Below are 23,852 nucleotides of genomic sequence, written 5' to 3' on the forward strand. Positions count from 1 at the left end.
CTAGACCTGATCATCACAAACATGGGGACAAAATGCTCCACACCGGAAATATATCCCTCATTGGTGAGATCAGACCATAAATTAATCTCACTGGAGATCCACATCCCGCCCCACCCCAGCAAAAAGACCACAGTGAAGAACTTCTCAAAAGCAAACTTCACACTTCTTAAGACTGGAGTGGTATCCTTCAAGGCCCTCGAGCCAGTGGAAACCACAACCCACGCTGCTGAAACCCTTACAAATGCCTTCTACGAGCACCTCCAGGAATGTATGGATCAAGCAATCCCTAATAAAATCAAGACCTTTTCCACCAAAGGCAGGCCGGTCTGGTGGACTCCAGCCATAAACAAACTCTACAACAAGAGGAGAAAGCTACTACATGACAGAGCAAAATCCATAAATGGGAAGGCATCTCTGATCAATACTAGCAAAAACTACGATCACTCATAAAATCATCCAAGGCCAACTTTGAGAGAAAAATCGCTAATGACACAAAAGACAATCATAAAGCCTTCTTTAGCTATGTTAGAAACCTGGGTGGAAACTCCCAGATATGCTCAGAATTAGTCCAAAATGATAAAAAATCACTGAACCCACAGGCATTGCCAACATACTGGCAGACAGGTTCAGTGCAAATTTCTCCCTCCCTCCCCCAAAGGAGAAATATCTATCCCACCAGAGTCTAGCCTCCCAAACATTTCAGATGCCCAGGTGAGAGCTGCTCTCTCTAAAGCAAAAACACAGCATCAATGGGACCGGACGGTGTCCCCGGCTGTGTGCTACACGAACTCAATGAGGAACTAAACCCACACATAAGGCTGCTGTTTAATCTTAGCCTTACTAAAGGATATGTACCCAAAGAATGGCGTGACGGCAACTGTGGTCCCACTCCACAAAGGCGGTGCTTCTACGGACCCTGGAAATTACCGCCCATAAGCTTGACGAGCCTTGTCTGCAAAGCTATGGAGAGGATCATAATGGAACTCATAAATAAAGACATTGGGGACCTACAGACACTGGATCCTACCCAATTTGGCTTTGTCAAGGGCAGATCCTGCCTCTTGAACCTGGTCGACTTTTTCAAACAGTCACTAAGGCCATTGATGAGGGTAAGGCAGTTCACACAGCCTACCTTGACCTAGCAAAAGCATTCGACACAATACCCCACTGGGCATCATAGAAAAGCTCACCAGCTTAGATGTAAACCCATATGTCACAAGATGGGTTGCAAACTGGCTCAAGGACAGAACACACAGGGTTAGAGTTGCTGGTGCCATGTCAGACTCTAAGCCGGTCACGGCGTGTCCCACAGGGCTCAGTCCTGGGCCCCTCTTGTTCGGCATTTATTTTTCTGAAGTGCAGGCAAACATAGGGGATTGTGGCTGACAAAATTTGCAGATGACTGCAAACTGGGCACCATAATTGACACTCCATCAGACACAGACATCCTCCAGAAAGGTCTCATAGAAATGGATAACTGGTGCCAGAGCCATGGCCTTAAGCTAAATGCCAAAAAATGTATAGTCATACCCTTTGGGAAAAACAAGGTAACCCCTAATTACCACATAGGTGGTAATCCATTAAACACGGAAGAAGTTATCAGGGACCTGGAGACCCAAGTTGACAGTAACCTCTTTTGACACTCACATTGCCAAAGTGGTTAGGAAGACGTTCGACATTGCCCACCTGATCATGAAGGGATTCACATCCAGATTCAGGAGAGGTCATTGTACCCCTGTACTCTTCACTTATCAGACCAATGATTGAGTACAACGCCCCATTCGGAATGTACCTTACCCGACACCTGCAGCAGTTGGAAAGACCCCAAAAGTTCCACACTAAAAGGATAAAGGCTCAAACATATGTCATACGATGCCCGACTGAAGAAACTCCAGCTCTATTCAGTCGCATTCCGCTGCTCAGAGGTGATCTGTGCCTGACATACAAGGCCATGTCCAACCCGGAATTAATGGACATGCTCCACCTCAAAAATCCAAATCCACCAGAGCCACGAGCAAGAGACTTAAACCTCAACATGGATATAAATAGGACGTGCTGGAGGGACAGATTCATCACCCAGAGACTCCCTACACTATGGAACAGAATCCCAGTCCATGTGAGGCAGAACCCCTCACTGACTCTGTTCAAGAGAAATCTTGACGAGTGGATGGGAGATCGTAGGTTTACCCAGGGAATCATCTCTGTATCACTGCTGGACAGAGGCACAGCAAACTAATGGGTATAGTATTCTCATCCTAAGGGGTGGTGAAAGCCACACACACTCTGGCTAGGCTTATAAATGCCCTAGGGCAGATAGCCTAGTATGAACCTATGAACCTATGAACCTATAATAGATTACCACCTATGTGGTAATTTTTGAGTACCTTGTTTGGTATTTGGAGAGACATTCATACTCTCCAGTGTCTTCAGGAAGGCTGAGTGGGGTTCCAGGGTTTGAGAGGGTGGTCTGTAGCATGCTACAAACTGTACAGCAGTTTTGCCTATGGTTAGTTGCACATGGATGGTCTCCGATGCTTCGTGCATTGTCAGTAACCTGGAGGTGTGGGTATCTTTGATGAATATGGATACTCCCCCTCCTTTTGTGGTTTGGTCCAGGTTTTGGGGCCGAAAAGCATGATATGAGGTATAACCTGGTAGTGCTGGGGTGCTCTCAGGAGCCTTGATGCAGGTTTCCGTCACTGCACAGACATCGATGTTCTCCATACTGGGGAGGGCCTCGTGAGCATGCATCTTGAGGTTTAGACTTCTGGCATTGAGCAGCATTACCCTTATGTTTTTTCCACTTATGTTTTCTAGGGAGGTGGGTTTGTCTTTTCAGCCTTGCCTACAAAAGGCACTATGGAGGGGGCAAGAGCCTTAGCCAATATCCAGAAGCCCAGGGGTGACAGGTGCAAGCCATCCCTGGCAAAGCGGCATGGCTTGTCAAGCATGTCATCCCAAGCAGACAGACATTGGATCTCCTTGGAATGACACCAGTAATTGAGCCAATTGTTAAAGCTGATCATTCTGTGTTTGTACTGTGGCATCATTCTTGGTGAGGGTAGGATGCTGCTCAGGGTCAGGGTAATACCGGCCTGGGCTACATAATCGGAGAGCTCCTCTATGTCTCTTTTCATGTAGTCCAGGGAGGTACGTCTCAGGTAATTCACACCAGCATGGACAATGACTAAGTCATATTTGTACTTGCTTTGGAGTGACCTGCGTGCTTGTGTTATGTGGCGGATTGTAGCAGCCTACAGGCGGCTTACTGTAACCTTTTCCTTGTTCAGTCTGATGAGCGGGACATCAGTGTGTCTGACTATGGAGTCACCTATTACAAGTGTATCAGGCATGTTGTTTGTCCTTAAGGGCTGTGACTGTTTGGCACACGGACTTTGTGAACTATGTGTTGCATGTGTTATGTTTTGAGGTAGTGGTTGCTTGGGTGTCTGCTTTGGAGGCCTCTGTTGATTTGGTGGATTTTTAATTAGAGCCTCCGGGAATGTTTTTGTGTGTTTATGTCTTTGGTTTCTGTTGTGATAGGTCTATGTGAGACTGGGTTTGTGGTGTGCGTGGTTACCTTCTCCTCCTGACTAGTTTTGTCAGTACTGAGTTGAGAGAGCCCGGCCTCCAGTTTGGATAAATGGTTGCATCTCTCACATATATTTGTATTTCTTGGGGGGAGGAGGGGGTTGTCTGTGTACATGGGACAGGTATAACATTGCCTCAAGTTTCACAGATTCGACATGTTGTAGCTGGCCTTAGTGGATTTTATGTGTAGCCATATTTTTTTGCCATAATACTGATCAGGGATTACTTCCCTTTTTGTAATTTGCTCTATCATGTAGTAGCTTCCTCCTTCTCTTGCATGGTTTGGTAATGGCTGGGGTCCACCAGGCCAGATGCCTGCATGTATGGAATTGGGTCTTGGTTTTATTTGGGATTGCATAATCCATGCATTCCTGACAGTGTTCATAGAATGCATTTATAAAGTGTTCTGAGGTGTGGCCAATATTTTCCACAGGCATAGGGCCTTTAATGGATTCCACATCAGTTTGAAGGAGTGCAACATTTGATTTACACATGTTTTTCACTGTGGTTTTCTGCCCAGGGACTGGGGTCAGGATGTGAATATCCAGTGTGAATGTGAATATTCAGTGTGATTACTCTATGGTCTGATCTTACCAGTGAGGGATACACTTCTTATCTGGCCATAGAGTACCCATGTTGCTGATTATCACATCCAGTATGGTTACCCCTCTTGCGGGAGTGGTAAGTTGTTCCTGAGCATTTTAGTTTATGAATTCTAGGAACCTTTGGCCTAGGGTGTTGGAGATAGAATAATGCTCCCAGTCTATGTTTGAGTATTTTCAGTCGCCCAATATAATGTTGTTTGGAGGGCTTGATATTTTCATGTGTTCTGACGTAGGCCAAGTGCAGTTGCTGGAGCTAGGAGGGTAGTCTGTAGCAGGCTACAAACTGGGAGGCAGTTTTAGCCACTGTTACTTGCCCGTGGATAGTCCATGCTGTTTCTTGTTGTGGTACCAACATGGGGGTGTGGTTATCCTTGACAATTATTGCTAGTCACCCTCCTTTTGTAGTTTGTTCCATGTTTTGGGGCTGTAAAGCATGGTATGAGGTGTAACCTGGTAGTGTTAGGGTGCTCTTGTGAGCCTTGACCCAGGTTTCTGTTACAGAACAGATATCAACATTCTCCATGCTGAGGAGTGGTTAGACTGCATGCATCTTGCAGTTTAGACTTTTGGCATTGGGTAGCATTACGTCTAGGTTCTTATCCCTTGTGATACTTATGGAGGTGGGTTTGTGTTTTGAGCCTTACCTATTCAAGGCATGGTGGGGGTGACAACAGCCTTTGCCGGTATCCAAAAGGCCTGGAGTGATAGGTGCATGCCATCCCTAGCATGTGGAGCATCGTGTCTTGCTCAGCATGTCATCCCAGGTTGGCATGCATTGGATCCCCTTTGACTAACAGCAATACTTAAGACAATTATTGTAATTGATCATCTCGTCTTCATATTGTGGCATCATGCTTGGTGAGGGTAGGATGTTAGTCAGGGTCATCAAGTTTGCATATACTACATGGTGTTGCATTGCTTAACACATGGCAATCATGCCTCAGGTGGTGCTGCAGGGCTGTCTATGTTGGATGCACATACTACACTCCCTGTACATGTTTGACAGCAGGTTGTGTCAACTTAGGCATCCCTTTTACTATATGTGTGAGTCAGAGAGAGGTATAATTTCCAGGGTTCCTACTGAGCCAGTGTATGTGCTATGCGTTGCTGCTTTGCCAAGGCCAAGGCATACTGGGCACGCCTCCTTCTGCCTACTGGGGCAGGCTCAGGTTGTTCCTCCTCTGAGTCACGCTCTGCCTGTGATTGGCTTGGCAATGGTGGGGGGCTGTTTGGCCCAGCCCTATGATGGTCCTGCTGCAGCTGTTTTCGCAGAATCATATTATGTAGCATAACACATACCATGACAATTTGGGTACATGTAGTTGGTGAGTACTGCAAGGCTCCACCAGATGTGTCCAGGCACCGGAACCGTGACTTGAACAGCCCAAACACATGCTCGATTACATTTCATGTTTGTGCGTGTGCCTCATTATGGCATTCTTGTTCAGGTGTGTGTGCATTTCTGATGGGTGTCATCAGCCACGGCTCCAGTGAGTAGCCAGCATCCCCCACTAAGTGACCATGTGGGATGTCCCCATTGGCAAATGTCTGGTACAGCTGCGTCAAATGCCAGATATGGGAATCATGGTAGCTTCCAGGGCAGCCAGCACACACATTTATTATTATGCCCTGGGCATCACACACAACCTGGCAGTTGATGGAGGGGAAGCCCTTGCAGTTAATGTAGGCCCTACCCCACTCACCAGCTGGTGCTTTGATGCGTATATGCGTGCAGTCTATTGCACCCACTACCTCAGGGTATTCCGCTATTTGCTGGAAGAGACGCATATTGCTGGCCAATACCTCACAGAAATTGGGGAAATATACATGATCACCGACATGTGCTGACATGGCATCCAGGAACTGGTGCAGTACCCTGGATGCTGATGCCTGTGATATCCCCATCATATCACCAGTTGGTCTCTGGAAGGTACCTGTTGCTAGTATTCTTAGGCCAACACATACCTTGGTTTCCACTGGGATGGGTTCCCCTCTGTTGGTTCTGTGTGTGAGGCGTGGCCTGCACAGCTCAACAATTTGCTGTAGGAGGTCTCTGTCCACTCTATAGCGCTCCACTATCTCCAGCTCATGTAACCACTGGTTGGTGACCCTGGGCCTGTACACTCTTCTCCGTCTCCTCACTGTGGGTTGTCCGGCAGTATTTGCATAGTTACCACCCTCAGCAAGTTGCATATGTCTCCTTATAACAGTTATGGCAGCCCCTAGCATTTTTGGTCTGAGTGAAGCTTTTTCAGTTTTCACTTCTAATAGCTTACTCCTCTGTTGCAGTGTCTCTTGAGAGAAACATTCTGCACTGTTGATTGCAGAGTTTTAAGTGCTGGGCTGGGCTACTGTTCTGCCTGTGTAATTGCCTGCTTCTGATTCTTTTCACCTGCTAGCTCTGCCAGTAATCCCTGCTAGCTTCCTACTATTTCTCATGCTTCCTTTTTCCCTTCTGTTTCCTCAGGGGGGAGTGACGCGCATACCAGCGAAAACACGCTCACAGCGGCTAACACGCGCGCACACATGCTTAGATGGATTAGAATCTGCTTATTCGGGTTAAAACGCATGCACACCAGTGCAAACAAGCTTACAGGTATTTAAACAGGCTCCTACATGCGTATTCTGCCTTAAACGCGCGCACTCACGCTTACACGCGCGCACTCTATCTTACTCGTGCCTACCAGTGCGCACACCCGCGCATGCACACCCTGCAAGAAACTTTGGTGTTATCCATAGTGTACACCTTCCATTTCTTGGCTTTCCCATGTCTACTTGTTGACACTCCTCTTTCCATAATGTGTGACTGACATCTTTCACATGCCACTGTGCTCCAATGAGCTGCATTTCTTTCATATATTCCCCCCTGTGATGTCACATATCTCCTACTCTGTTACCCCCCCTTATCCTACTCCTACACTGCACAGAATGTGCTCATTTCCTATGTGACAGTACGATTCACTATCCTACCACTCATTTACATGGGATTGCCTACTAATGCTTAGTTACATGTCTTACACTCAGCTTTCCTCCTTAGCAACCCCTACTCGGTGGCCATGTTGTTTTCAGCCTGCTATTCCCCTACATTGTAAATTTTCTGTTTTTTTATAGTGCAGCCCATTTGCGCGGCGCTGCGCTACGTTTAAACATCGGCGAAAAAAAAATATTTTATTTTTGCATCGGGGTACGTTGCCAGTGGCCACATATTTGGCCATTGGCATGCTGCCTGGGACATTTGCAACCTTTATTTGGAGCTGACAAGGCTCCATTGTGTTATTTGCAGAACGGTACTCAGTTATCAACTGAGTACATTTCTGCAGATAACACGGCTCTTACACGGGCAGGTTTCTGCTTCCTGAATCGTGAAATTACCTCATTTGCATGCCTTTTGGCTGCAAGTGAGGTAATTAGCATATCCACCCCTGTCCGTGTAAGAGCCGTCTTAGGTGCTCTCTTACACGCACATACAGGCTGTTCCTGGATCGCGATGGCTGCATGGAGTCTTACACTACTCTTAGTCTCAGTGCAAGCCATTGTGAATCCTGCTTAATGTTTTGGAGACAGGATGAGTTATGAATAATGTTTTCATCAGGTTTGTTATTGGGGGACTACTGAAACATATGCAAGTAGTTCTCCTTCTTTATTCTGCTATGAAATGCTGACTGCACAAGATACTGACAAGCCATGATGCCAGGTTTGAAAGCTTAAAATACCAAAAGGGTGAAAGCTCACACAATAAAGTTTTTTTTTGCAGGGGACAAGCCCCCCCCCAAAATAAATATGTGATTAATTAACTACGTGGTCTCCCAAACATAAAGAATACAAACTGAAAGGTAAAAAGGGCATACACAAAAACACATTGAGTAAAAACTACAAGAAAGATTCAGCGAAGTCAGAATCTTCACTGTGTTCTGCCTCAAACCTACTGTAGAGATGGTCCATAGAATATGTGCAAATGACCTTTTAAGGACATAAGAGTGTTTCAGTTACGTAGCTTCTGAATATCTATAACTTTACTTTGTTCATGCTTTTATTGGTGCATTCAGGCCAGTAAAGCCGAATCTCGCTAGTCGCAGACATGCATGTTTTTCCGTTTTTCTGAGTTCATCAGCACAGCATACGTATATTGTTTGGCCATACTTTGCAAACACAGAGATTAAAAAAAAGCCTGATGTTCCTAACTTTAGGTTGACTGAAAAACATCCAAACCATGCATTTTTAAATAGGTAAGGTAGACTCTTGCATGGTAGAAGCAGTAAACTGCTGGATTGGCTGGAGTTATGTAAGGTATAAACAATTGTGGAAAATGGTGAAGGAATTGGTTAGAAGCAGTGGCAGATGGTGACTTCAAATCAAAGGTGGGGCCGCAGGAGACAGCTGAGTAGGTGTGGCCAATGGGAAGGGGTGTGGCCAAACAGAAAGGGGTAGAGCTATGCTCAAAACCACAACAACTGGGTGCCAAACCGTCATTACCAGAGTCCAATCAAAACAAAATGAAGTGTAGAAGAAAACAAATATTTCAATGCATTGGCTACATGACAGCTTACTTACTATCTAGATGGAAACAAAAGGGTTGTGAGGCATGAACAAATAAATTACTTTTTAAATACATTACTGGAATTCCAGTCAAAATCAAGTATAAAAAAACAAGCAGCACACAACTCAAACTGCTTCTCCTTGCACTGCAGTTCTAATTATGATTTATATTCACATTTCTAAAAGTACCAAGTAACATGCTGAAAGTAGCAATCTCTGTGATACCCAGACTTGTAAAAATGTTTCTTATCCAAAAAAGACCTGCCTGACAACAACAACTATCTACTTGTTTCATGGGGAAAACAATATCAAAGTAAAAATGAACAGCAAACAAGAAACTAGCTCAAGATAAATTGCTTAAAGGATTACTGCACAGGTTATGGACCACATATGATAGATTGGCATTCTGTTTAGTTTACGGATAAAGCCTGCAAAGATGACTGCAGGTCTCCAACAAATGTAATGAGCTTCTAAAAATACTGTAATCCTGTCCTTTATTACAAATAATGTCATATGCATTTCAGTACCATCCACGTACTTCTGCTCTTCATGGATCACTGCTACGAAAATATTGCATGCAGCAGCTGTTAGATACACTGGCTAATTTAACATATATACTGACACTTACTTTATATCTGAGCATGTCAGTAACTAAAAATTGCAAAGTCTAATTATTATGGAACTATTCTTAATACTCGTTTGATTCCTTTAGCAGGATAACATGATATGGCATGATATGTATAGATTAGCTACACTTCTGAATCTGGTCTCACAAGTTCATCTTGAATGTATGACTCTTATCAAACTAATTAACTAGACTGAAGTTGAAATATGAAGGCATATACTGGATTAAAAAAAGACTTACTGGGCTGAGGATAAACAGTTACACAAACTGGATAAAATATTGATTCATATTTATTGCTTTTTTATCTCTGTGTAGAACAATAAAAGCATATTGATATGATTACATTTATTTCCAGCCTTGTGTCTTAAAGGGTTAAATACTAGCACTGGCATGTACATGTCTTCAAATGTGAAGGACAGTGATCATAAAAAAATAACTACCCATGAAATATTAAAATTATCAGAAAAAAAGGTAAAGTCAAAGTCTCTGATTAGGGCAGTCAAAGAATGCAGGCTACATGCTGTGATGTTGTAGCAAGAGGCTCTCTAGGGAAAGAAGCTTGCTGTGTCACAGTGAATCACCCCTGACAGACCTTTATACTTGCATCAGGAGTTAGCGTGTGTCAAGCTTTTAAAATGCTTTCATCATTTACTCTCAACAGACTAGGCAGACAGCTGCAGCTGTGTCCTATTCTCAGAGACTGGATTCATGAACTGTCAACTTTCTTTATTAAATGATTCCACGCATCTTGTGTAGAAAACAATGTGAAACTGACTGCCACTTGTTGATCTGTTCAGCCACATTTGTGATTGCTTATTGGGATTCTTCACAGATCATTGCAATATTTTAGTTCAACATTTCAGAAAAAAATGTTTGTTTAAATGATAGTAGTGCTTGGAGACAGTCGGTAGTTTTTTTTCCTGCTACTCATGCATGAAAGATAAATCAACACTGAGCACACATACGGGCGCGCTTGCGCGTGCACGCACGTGTGCACACACACACACACACACACACACACACACACACACACACACACACACACACACACACACACACACGCACACACACAGCATACCTGCAGTAATGATAAACTCTACAGCTTTTTCTTCTTGAGCACACCCCGTACCTGCAGTAATGATAAAATCCACAGCTTCTTCTTCTTGAGCACACCCCATACCTGCAGTAAACTCCACAGCAGTAGTGATAAAATCCACAGCTTCTTCCTGTTGAGCACACCCCTACCTGCACTAAACTCCACAGCTTCTTGAGTCTGCGTTCGCGTTGGAATGCACACTTCCGGTTTCCCAGCTCTTTGTTCCTTCCTGTGAACATTCCAACACTGCTGACTCTGCAGTCTGATCCCCTTCTAGTCTATGAGGATAGTACTGCATAGACTTCTGGGGAATCAGTAGTCTGCTGCCTTCTTCCTAAATCTGGACTGATAAGGCAGCAGTCCGGATTCACATTCTATAGAATTTGTAGGATTGTACCATTTGTGGTTCACAGCTGAGGTGGGCTGCAGTCTTGCAGTCCAATATTACGAGCTGCCACTGGTTAGAAGTCTGTAAAGCTATCAAATCAGGTGCAGTTGGGGATGGAGGTGCAATGGTAGAGTAGCAGGCTACCAATCAGCATGAGCCATAGCCAATGAGTGTGTAAAACTAAATGGCAGACACATCAGTGATTACTGTTGTAGTATTGTACTGTGGGCAAGGATGCACAAGCTGGTGAGTAATGTGCAGCCAGTAGGTATTGGGAGTTTGGAATACTGTGCTCTGATCCAGTGGGTGCTGGGTTAGTATAAGAAGAAAGAGCAAGTAAATCGGCTGCTGCACAGTACAAACTAGGAAACTCATATTAACTTGTTTAAAGGAAAATAAAAAATTGATCAAAGACATTTTAACTCACAGTGCAGGAGTGGCCTTAGGTCAACTGGTGCCCTAGGCAAAAGGGCTCCATGGTATCCCCCACCACACCACCATGTGCCTCCATCCTGGTCTACCTACACCAAATAAATACTGGAAAAGCACTCCTAATAGAGAGGTGCCCTAGACGGCCGCCTAGTTGGCCTATACCTAAGGCCGGCTATGGGAGTGCTGCTGTATGAAGAAGGTTCAAGGCTAAACAAATTCTGTTTCACCAGTGTAACATCATTTTGTTACAGTGAAGTTATAGCAACATGAAGAAACAGTGTAGAATTAAGGATGAATGGTAGAAATGATAAAAACCTTGACAAGAATAATGTGGAAGTGTCAGAAGATGTTATAAAAGTTGCAGGGGGTCTAAGCTGAAATAACAGTTAGAAAAAGGGTACAGTTTAGTTCAGCAGTAAAATATTGTCCAAAGGACCCTTAAATCATTCACATGCTTACAATATTCAATATATGACTAACACACCCAATCTATGCTTCTTGCTGGTTTTTGGGTGCCTTGCACACAAACATATTTTTACATGTTTTCTTGATTTTTAACAAGCTAAACATAGGCATTATGAGAAATAAACACTGTTGCTCAAAACTTGCATCAGAAAGCTTTCAAATGAAAACAAAGCAAAAATAAGACACACAATTGCAATAGGTCTGAAGCAGAGGTAAAATAATCTAAACAGGCACTGAATACCTAAGAGTGCATTGAAGTTATTACAATATAAATCAGATATAGTGCAGCTGACAGTACATAACATGTGGTCCCTTACAGGGAGGTAATGTATAAGGTAATTTTTCATATTGTGGACTGGATTGAGGAATAGATGTCATGATCATGAGCATCAGGAGAAATCTGGCACTGCTTAGAGCGGGTGGCAGGGTACAGGTGACTCAGAATATCAAGAGAGTGTGCATCCTGATGGAACTGGAACTGGAAAAACGACCATGATTTAAATGCAGGTACTCTAATAAATAATGGGGGGAAACTCTGGATTCTGTACAATGGATGAGAATGCTAACTAATATAGGTAATAATGTAAGGAATCATTTATAACAACACTGGATACTAATAAGATAAAATCTTCCCTATGTTATATCTTATGGAAGTAAGAATAAGTCCATCATTAATATTATTAAATGGAATTGGACAATTTTGATTACATCTGTTAAGATTAAGAAAGTGATTGAGGCTGAGCCTAGAAGAGTTTTTAAGAACAAATTAAGTCTTAATGGACAATTATGTCATAATATCTCTAGGATTTCAGAAACCCCTTGTGTAAATATGAAAGGCACTTATCCTTGTATGAAATGTAATTGTTGCCATTCTATATTTAAAATGATAGTTTCATACATCCTATACCCAAAAAGGTATTTATGTTCAGGTGTTATGGCATGGCACTATGAATCTGATATACATAGTAATATGTATACAGCGTGCAAATATCTGACGCAAGTACACGTTTAGTATAAAACAATATGGGATGACACATTTGATATTGCAAGTTTTAGAGTGAATCTGTATCTAAGAGAAGTTATGTTTCTGCTATGGAATCCTTAATATCAGCACTGTGAGGCCTAAAAATATTGAAAACTAAGGCTGAAAACTCAGAAAGGTAGAAAATTAAACTAGAAGTATTTTTGCAGGAAGACAGGCTCCTTTGTACTCCCATACTAACTCCACAGTTGCATGAACTCAGAGAATGGAGAAATCTCCACCAAAACAAGAAGAAAACAAGAATTGGTTCCAGTGCACACTTTGAAATGGTTCTGCCTGTGGTTTCCTGTGGAAAGCAATGATCATTTTTGTGTTCCTCTTGTGTTCTGTACTTCTGCTAACTGATAGTTGGGGAATTTCACCATAACCACCTGTAGATGTACTACAAGTTGTAGAGTATATCTAAGCATACATTAAAGATGAGGAAAGACAGTTTGCAGACTAAGTCACAAATAACTTATAGGTAACCTCAATTATATAATGTTACGTGTAAAGGCACACTGTATTAGATTAGAATGTAAACACCTCCTTTAAACATTCTGAAATATTTTTAAAGTGTTCCATGGGTTTAGGCAGTGAACGTTATGCATGGGATAAGACAGTTACATTAAACAACAGTAGTAGTCAATGCACATTTTACATCTAATAATTTTGATGAAAAATACATTGCAGTAGAAACAAAAAATTCAATCTTAGACCTTAAAGGTTACGAATTGTAGTGACTTTGCAATAGCGACTAAGCTAGATGCCACACAGCATAATTGTTTGAGAAAGCAGCTGCGGTATTTTGTCTTGTGTCGGGACATGTAATGCTGACTGCTCAGTTGTATTATAAAATTATTTATTGTTATTACATAGCCATTCTGGTTTTAAATAATTATGTGACTCAAACCTGGGCAAACATTGCTCCTTACAGTATCCACCCACCATAAACAAATATATCTTTTTATTAACAGTAAGGATTAACAAGCTGCCATTGATGGTAAAGGGTGGGGTGGGGTGGGGTAAGAGTATAAGGTGTATGTTATAGATTTACTGGCTCACTACAACTAAAATATACAGTAAACTCCCTCTTATCTGGCCTCTGTTTAACTGGCCTCCTCTTTAACTGGCCATCAAATTTCTGCCACATCCCTAGCAAAAGACAACAGAGAAGAACAGCACTTCTGCCTCCTCTAGGCTTAATAATGACATACATTTTTTTTACTCTGACTCAGCCATTGGATGTATATATTTCTATTGTTTCCATATATGATGTACTAGTTGAATATGAATTATACAACTTGAACATTAATTAGTTATTATTCTAAATATCTTAAAATGCTGTACATGAGTTATTCTGAATATTGTAAATAATTTTCTCTGTTTGGAGTTATCTGCTGGAGCTTTTCTCCCCGGGTCTCCATTGAAAACGGGCTCTTTTAGGCCCAATGGACTTTCCCGGTTAACAAACTGCAATAAAATTAATAAATAAATAAATACATTTGTGTTTTAGACTTCATATTCTTTAGAAAAATGTATACTAACACAAACCCTGTTATTCTAGCTGATTTATAACCTATAAATACTATTCTGTATGCTTTTTCCTGATTAACCAGCCATTCGTCCATTCATCCTAAGGTCCGGTCCTAGTGAGACCAGATAACAGGGATTCTACTGTAGTCATATTGTCCCTAATTATGTGAAGTCACTATCTACAATAGCTTAAATAACTTGAAGCTTTTTGTCCCGGTCCCCTTCAATAAAACACATCATACCGAATGACGTTTGACGACCTTTATTAAACTTCCATAACATGGATTTGATAACCAGTATTATTAATTACAACTGAACATACTGCAGCTGATTTAATCACAGCATAAACATCCTTGTAATGTTAATCAGGACAGTGTGACTTTACTCATCCTGACCCAGTAAGCAGCGTCCATACCTCTACTCACTTACTTTACTTATGAAGCAGCATCCAACAACTCACTTCATATACCATTTATTGAATTACACATCCCACCAAGTCCTTTACTTATGAAGCAACGTCTAACAACTCACTTCATATACCATTTACTAAATTACCCCCCAACCAAATAAGCAGTGTCCTTACCCCCGCTCACTTATATTTACCACTTATTGCCTCCAACTGCTCACTTTCCTTCCCAACTTATTGAAATGAACATCCAAACACCAGAGAGGGAACTGAAGAGGTCAAGCCTGCCCCTCTTCTCCACCCACCAGCCTTCTCAGGCTGCCCCCCCCCTTACCAAACTTCCAACCTAACCACTCCTCAAAAGGCATAAAGCCAGCTGTCATTCGCTGTATGGAATCCTGTCTGTACTAACTGGATTCATGTCATCACCTCCCACAGCTCTATCCCATAAACAGCCAAGATAGGAAATTGCCTAAACAGCTAAAATTAAACACTGATCCCTCTATAAAGCTAAAGTGACAACCATAACCTCATAACCTAACATAACCTCTGTTTAATGAGTAAACTCTTGCTTAGCTAACTACCAATAGTAGCCTCACTATGATTCCCTGATCAGTACCTACCAAATGCACCACCGAAAACTAAACCCACGCCAGGAGAAACCCCACAAGGACAATGTACCACCAAAACTCTAAGAAGCCCATTGTCACCCAAAACAAAACAAGGTCAATGACTTGCCATCACGCCTAATTGCAGCCCCTTTTCCTGCCCAATGGATATACTAACAACCATAATGATATTTCCTTTCTTATTAGATCCATTGCCCGGCAATCCTACCATCTAACCCACTATCCCTTATAAGGCAAGAAAGGCTTTATCAACCAAAAACCACCCTGTAAATGGCATCAATACATCCATGGAGTAATAACCATACAAACTGTAGGTGAATTACCCTCCATATACCTATGCCAACCCTTGCAACCAACTATTTGTTTGTAAATTACCATATCCTGTTACCCATGAAACTGTAGTCATTGTAGCTAAATCCTCCTTGACCAAATGGAAATGCCCCCTTCCTCACAAACCTATACCAACTAACTCCACAATGCATCCCCCAATCTCCTACCCCCTAGTGGCTGCCACACCCCTACCACACCTTACTTATAAAAGCTACCCTAGAGCCCTACAATACCCATCTAATACTAATAACCCAACCTGACACTTTGGCTAACAGCACCATCAAACCATACCACTGTCATATCAACCAAGTGAGCATGAACCCTATTCCCCCCCAACTCCATCTGCTTAAACTAAGATGCCTGCCAAATTGACTAATTCAGAATTACAAACTCCCATTCCAAACCTTTATATACTAAAGCCGGGAAGTGACAGGTTAAAACACCCCCACCATAACCCCAAAGTTCACTTAACTAACCATTAACCCAACCCCCTTTGGCTGTTGCAACTCTATCCCACCTATGTTCAAGCCCAAAATCCCCTTAATGTAAATTAAACACCTGCCTTGTTGCCACAATAATCCCAGACTGTGCTACTCTTATTTCCCTAATTGAGCCTTGAAATTATGTCATTACCCATGACCATAATGCCTTCCCCCAACGTCCAGAACTCTAAAAGCAGCATAAGGAAAGGAGTGATAGGTAGTGCATATATGTGCTATTATGGATTCAATTTCGCAAATGCATTAGACCCAAAGCAGGAACCTGGGCCTTGGTTTCCTGTTAAATTTTAAAGACTGTTGCCAGTTTGCACTCCCCCACTCAGACCTCTTTGCGCACCACTCTAGCAACCGGGATATCAACTGCAATAGGCACCATCACCCGTTGAACCCACTTCTTGGCCATCCCTCTCTGCTGCCCCGTCTGCAAAAGAAATAAAAACGTTAGTACAAAACTATAGGAAACAGGGGCACAGATTAAATATTCCTATCATTCTTAACAATGACATTTGTGACAATATACCTTTATTAAGGATTTAAAGTAAGAAAACTCAATTGTATGTCATTAGTGACTACAGTCCTCAGGTCCTCCCCATGTTTTGGCAAACCACAACTTTTATGAAAAACACATCAAAACATGCAACAAAGTCTAGACAATTACGCAGCACCTACCTTTCTTCTGCTAGTTAACCATATGACAGTTATCGTAGCCCCCTACCCACTCCCAACATCTAGCCTGCCTACCAAGATCACGTTACCACCTCTCCCACAAGAAGTTGCAACCCCTTAATGTAAGAACAAAGGCAAACAATTATGAACCTATATCAAAATTACTCGTACCATGTGGACTCCTTTTCATTTATTTATTTATTTTATTTATTTATTCTTTTTCTCTCCCCTTTTAAACCCAGGAAATTGATAAAACAACAGGTTTTGCATTAGCATTGACTTCTCTGAAGGGTATAAAGTTTGAAACCCAAGTGTCTGTCATTTTCTGACTTCAACCATCACTAACTTGCCAATGATTACCTGAAAACCACCATTTCATAAAAAAAAATGACCAAAATTATGAGGCAAAACGTCTGCATTCTGTGAAAATCTGTACAGCTGAGATGTATGCTTGACTCTAAGCAGACCTTGCAACTGTTCCCGGGCCCTGTGCATACTCAAACACCCACTAACACTGTTCAATCCTACCTACAACATCATTTATGCTTCTAAATATAACTGAAATGCAGTAACCACCGAGTCTCCAAAGCTGCCACGAGCTGTCAAGGTCCCCCTTTCCCTTACATGGCCACCAAAAGTTTGACGAGCATTTCATCCACTCATCTGATACCCCAGCCCATGAAAAACAGCCACCCACATCACCAATGGCAAGGCACAATCACAGCCTTTCCACCCCAACAACGGTCCCGATTCAATCTTGCAGCAAGACTAGACCCCATTACCAAGTGTGTAAAAGTGCTTCCCCATGAAACACCGAAGCTAGGTGGACCATCCCATTGCCAGAACGCCAACATGCCTCCCACAAAGTTAGAAAGTTGATACAATACGTTTTGCACCACCACATTTTTACGGGGCATGAAATCTGAAAGTCAAATGTCTGTCATTATCTCCAACGTTAGCCTCTAATGATTTACCACTAACTGCCTGCAAACCACAGTAAGCCTTCACAGCCCACTGACAGAGTGAAGCATGGAACCACCACCTCAGCAAGCAGTTAAATAACCAATGAACCAGTGAACTCCATCTTAAACCACACCACTAATCTGAGCTATGACAGAACCCCAAGAGGAAAGCATGCCCACCCCCTCCCCCTTAATCCTCAGTGCCAGAGTGCGCAATAACTCGACTGGCTGCTGCTACATCCCATGCATATGCTGCATCTACCAATTACTTGGCTCCGACTCCAGCCCAAGAAAAAGCAGTCACTTCACCTTAAGAAGCAAGCTTGCAACTATGTCCCACTGGAGGAAAAAAATGTCTGTCACAGCTACTAACTTCAATCGCAATGCTTGCTAAATAATTCGTCATAACACCCATACCTATGAAAATGGACCAAATTCCCTTCTGGCTAAGATCAAACAAAAGTCTAGACATTATTATACTAGGAGACATTAACACTAGCTGGTCTTCAGCCTCTGACACACAAGTAAATGTAGAAAATAAGACAACTCTAAACCTACCTGGTTTAGTCAATAGGTAAAATCCGTACATTCCATGGAAATCTGTACCGTTAATATGCATATGTAAACATAGTCTCCAGCGAGCTACATCAGTCTGTCATAAAACAGTCACTAAAGACATACACTACTAAGAGGCATGCTAAGCAAACTACCACAGATGACAAGGTGCCCCATGGCTATTTCTCCCCGACCCATGGTTTTATGCAGCAGAAAACCTGGCAGCAAACTTAACATCTGCACTATTTGTATGAAACGGCTTCCTCAATGAAACACCACAGTTTTAAACTGTGCATGCTTAGCCCCCAGGTAGGTTTTGCCTTCGTATGACTGGGTATGAAATCAAAGTCAATTTTCTTTTTTTTCTAGTCTTTAATGATTTGCTACTAATTGCCAGAAAACCACAATTAAGAACGGACCAAGTATGATGCACAAATATGTACAGTCTGCGAGAAAGCCTGTGAAACCATACCACTACCACCAATGGCTCTGGTGAACATACCTGCCAACTGCAAGTATATGCCTAGCCTCACAGCCAGCAAAACTTTACTCAGCACCTGAAGTTGGTAGCATATATATATATATATATATATATATATATATATATATATATATATATATATATATATATATATATATATACATATATATATATATATATATATATATATATTATTTAAGGATCTGAGTCTGAAACTCAAATGGATATCATTATTTAGCGACTTTCATCCCCATAACGGCATCAAGATAAGGCTGTGCTAACATACCAGGTTCAGCCGCTTTAAGGAGGCAGACCAATTCTAGCAGCAAATACCTAAGAAGCCGCCAATACCCTGATCCATGTTTCATCACATATCAGAATCTCCCTCACTATTATCATTTTTTTTTTGCCCAGTCTTTTGATCGGCTCCACCCTCAGACTGTGTAGAAAGGGACGTGAAAGCTGCCGATCTGGTTGGAGGTGGTGGCTGACCAGTAAACCCCTGTAGAGGGATGGTGATGGGTGTGTTAGCATCTGAGGCAGCAGATTTGATCCTCCTCAAGAAACGGTCATCTGATGTGTGGGAATAGGAACAAGCCCATGAGTTGCCTGAGAACTGGGACTCTGTCAATTCAATTCAGGGAATTAAAATATGAAAATCACCTCATTGCGCACCAAACAATTGGGGGTAATGTAATAACCTCTAAAAAAGTAAACCAAACAGACTGTAACCCTTAATATAGTAGCTACTCCTATAGCGGAGTGGCTTGCAAGTACGGAAACTCAAATTCCAGAGCCATTAACCCGGCTCAGTGAGCCTGCTGCCTTTTTTTTTTTTTTTTTTTGCTGCTAATAACTCAGGTTGGTACTGTGCCTGCACACAGAAATGCCTCCCCCAGCCGATATATCTAACCTATGAACAGATCCCTCCTCATTGTGACTAAATGAGGAGTTACAAAGCTAACACCATCACCTTTAAGAACAATCACCCACCCCATTGCACTCGCACTCAACACCAAATTCAGAATGGACCAGCAACCCTACGCCTTCTGCTCTACAATTTAAAACACAACACCACCAACAAAAGAAACTAAGTCTAAAGCAAATGATGGCCACTTCCTGAGGTTCCACAAATGCAGAACCAACCCAATCAGGAATAGCAACTTAACACATGTTCATAGGTTCATAGGTTGGTACTAGGCTGTCTGCCCGTGGGCATTTATAAGCCTAGCCAGAATGTGTTGTCTTTCGCTACCCTTTTAGATTAGTTTCCTATGCCTTTGTCTAGCAGGGCCACTGAATTGATCCACGGGATAAATTTTTGGTTTCCCATCCACTCATCAAGATTTGTCTTGAAGAGGGTCAGTGAGGTGCTCTGCCTAATGTAGACTGGAATCTTGTTCCAGAGCAAGGGAAGTATCTGAGACAGGAACCTGTCCCTCCAGCATGTCCTATTTATTGCTGGGGTGAGGTTTAGATCCCTAGAGCATGTGGCTCTAAGGGATTTGGTTTTATTTAGGTGGAGCATGCCCATCAATTCTGGGTTTGACATGGCCTTGTATGTCAGGCAGAGATCACCTCTGAGCAGGCAGTATGCAACCGAGTACAACTGGAGTTTCTTTAGTCTAGCTGCAGAGGGCATTTGTTTGAGGCCGGTAATCCTCTTGGTGAGGTACTTCTGTGGTCTTTCCAGCTGTTGCAGGTGTCTAGTAAGGTACATCCCAAATGGGGCATTGTATTCTATGATGGGCCTGATGAGAGATGAGTAGAGAGGGTCAATAATTTATTTTGATCTAGATGCAAACCCTTTTGTGATTAGGTGGGCCACATAGAAGGATTGTCTAACCACTTTGGTAATGTGGTTATTAAAGGAGAGGTTACTATTCACTTGGGTCCCCAGATCCCTGATTACATTTTCCATATTTAGAGGACTACCACCTATGTGGTAGTTTGTGGGAACTTTGTTATTCCCAAAGGGGATCACTATGCACATTTTGGCATTTGGCTTGAGACCATGATTCTGACACCAGGTATTCGTCTCAGTGAGACCCTCCTGGAGGATGTCTGTGTCAGCCAGAGAGTCGATTATGGTCCTTAGTTTGCAATCATCTGCAAACTTGGTAAGCTACAGCCCTCCTGTGTTTGCCTGTACCTCAGAGAAGTATATACCGAACAGGAGGGGTCCTAGGACTGAGCCCTGTGGGACGCCACTTGTAACCAGTTTAGAGTCGGACCTAGCACCCACAACTCTTACCATGTGGGTTCTATCTGTGAGCCGGCTGGCAACCCATCTCGTGACGTAGGGGTTAATGTTCAGGCTGGTGAGCTTGTCTATAATACCAGAGGGGGGAATGGTGTAAAAGGCCTTGGTGAGGTCTAGGTAAGCTTCTGGACCACCGTTCCCCTCATCTATAGCCTCAGTAACTGTTTCAAAGAAGTCTACTAAGTTTAGGAGGCAAGATCTGCCCTTAACAAAGCCGAATTGGGAAGGGTCCAATGTTTGGAGGCTCCCAATGTCCTTGTTAATGAGTTCCATGATGATGCGCTCCATAGCTTTACAGACCAAGCTAGTCAGGCTTATAGGGCAATAGTTCCCTGGGTCCGTTGTGGCTCCACCTTTGTGGAGTGGGATAACTGTTGCTGTTCCCCATTCCATGGGAACATAGCCTGTGGAAAGGCTGAGTTGAACAGTGTATTAAGGTGAGGTGTTAGTTCATTTTGGAGCTCGTGTATGACACAGCCTGGGACACCATCTGGTCCCATTGATGCTGTGTTTTTGGCTTTGGAGAGGGCTGTCTTAACCTGTGTGTCTGTGATTTCTGGGGCTCTACATTCCTCTGGAATGGTCATGGGCCCTTTTGGGGGTGAGAGGGGGGTGAAGTTTGCACTGAACCTGTCAGACAGGATGTTGGCAATGTCAGTCGGTTCAGTGTATTTTGTGCCATTCTGCACTAAATCAGAGCAGATCTGAGAGTTGCCACTTAGGTTCCTGACATAGCTAAAGAATGCTTTGTGGTTATCTTTAGAGTCTTTGGTGATTTGTCTTTCGAAACTAGCCTTGGATGATTTTATGAGGGATCATAGTTTCTTGCTGATACTGATCAGGGATGTCTTCCCTTCTTGGGATTTTGCTCTATTTTGTACTAGTTTCCTCCTTTTATTGTATAGCTTATTTATGGCAGGGATCCACCAGACAGGTTTCCTTTTTTTGGAGGAGTGAGTCTTGGTTTTGCTTGGGATAGCCCAATCCATTCACTCTTGTAGGTGCTCAAAGAGTGCATTTGTAAAGAATTCTGCAGCTTGGTCAGCATTATCCTTTACCATGGGATTTTTGAAACTTACCACCTCGGTCTTAAGTAGTGAGAAGTTTGCTTTTGAAAAGTTTTTCATGGTGGTTTCCTTGTCAGGGGGTAGTGTTGGGATGTGGAAGTCCAGAGTGATTAGTTTATGCTCTGATCTAACCAGTGAGGGTTTTACCTTGGGTGTGGAACATTGGTCCCCCATGTTGGTGATGACCAGGTCCAATATGTTGTCACCTCTTGTGGGAGTAGTGACCAGTTGGTCCAGGGAATCTGAATTTATAAACTCCAGGAAGCATTGGGCAAAGGAGTTAGTAGTCGAGTAGTTCTGTTTATGTTTGGGTAAGTGAAATCTCCCAATATCACAGTGTTAGGTAGGACCTTCATATTTTCCAGTGTTTTCAGAAATGCTGAATGGGGGTCCTGGGACATGGTGGGTGATCTGTAGCAAGCTACAATTTGGAATGCATTTTTTCCCATTGTTAGTTGCACATGGATGGTCTCTGAGGCATCGTGCTGCACAACTAACCTGGAGGTGTGGGTATCCTTGATGAATATGGATGCACCCCCGCGTTTTGTGTTTCAGTCCAGATTCTGTGGCTGAAAAACATGGTATGAGTTTTAACCTGGTTGTGCTGGGGTTCTCTCTGGAGCCTTAAACCAGGTTTATGTTACTGCACAGATATCAATTTCCTCCATACTGAGGAGTGCCTCGAGTGCGTGCATTTTGAGGTTTAGACTTCTGGTATTGAGTAGCATTACCCTCAGTTTTTTGTTTCTTGTGCTGTTTAAGGAGGTGGGTTTGTCTTTTGAGCCTTGCCTAAAAAAGGCACTATGGGGGCGGCAAGGGCCTTGGCCAGTATTCAAAAGCCTAAGGGTGACAGGTGCAAGCCATCTCTTGCGTAGCTCACACATCCAAATCCAACTAACCAGGATATTCGATTCAGAGTTCTTTTGGTTTTGCCTCTTTCATGTCCATCTGAACCCACCATTACTACAAACAGCAACCAACCCCAAAACCCAGCAGACAAGTTACCATTCTCTAATTAGCGTCCCAGGAAGAAAAGAAAAAAAAAAAACCTCACCAGTTCCTCACTAAAAGTAGTTCATGGCCTACATGCAGCATAATACCACAGGTCATCAAGGACATGATACTTGCAGTAGCAAGTTCATGCAAAAATGTGATCCTTTATCCAGCTGGTTTTGCCTAAGCCTCTTAAGCCCCTCCCAACCCCTTACCTCATTTCCTCCCAATCAGCCTTCCTTCCATTTAACCCTTTCATCCCCCACCCTCTTACCTCTCAGTATTATATTTGTCTAACCCCCTACTGAAGATGTCCCTGAGCAAATTGGTTTGATGTCAAACCTCATTAGTAACAGCTGTTTTAAGACCACATAGCTCTTTAACTGCTTTTTGATTGCTTATGGTCTGGGAACAACACCAGCCAGTGATCTGGACCTCTTACTTGTCTTTCTTAGCATATGATCCACTCCATATGCCTCATGTGGTCAGTCTAGAACAGAATAGTCTCTCTACATTACAAAAACAATAGTAGACTCAGCAAGACTGAATGCTGTAATATCAGTCTCCATCATTGCCTATAGCATGGTTTTGCAAAGCATGGCAGTCTTTAATTTGCTTTGCTTCAGGGATTTTATTGCAAGCTAAAATGCTCTCTTCTTGGCTAATGCCAGTGTTAAAAAAATCTATTTTCAGAGTGAGTAACAG

The sequence above is a fragment of the Protopterus annectens genome, chromosome 8.part0 (genome assembly GCF_019279795.1).
Source record: "Protopterus annectens isolate FY-2018-M chromosome 8.part0, PAN1.0, whole genome shotgun sequence".
Lineage (NCBI taxonomy): Eukaryota > Metazoa > Chordata > Ceratodontiformes > Protopteridae > Protopterus > Protopterus annectens.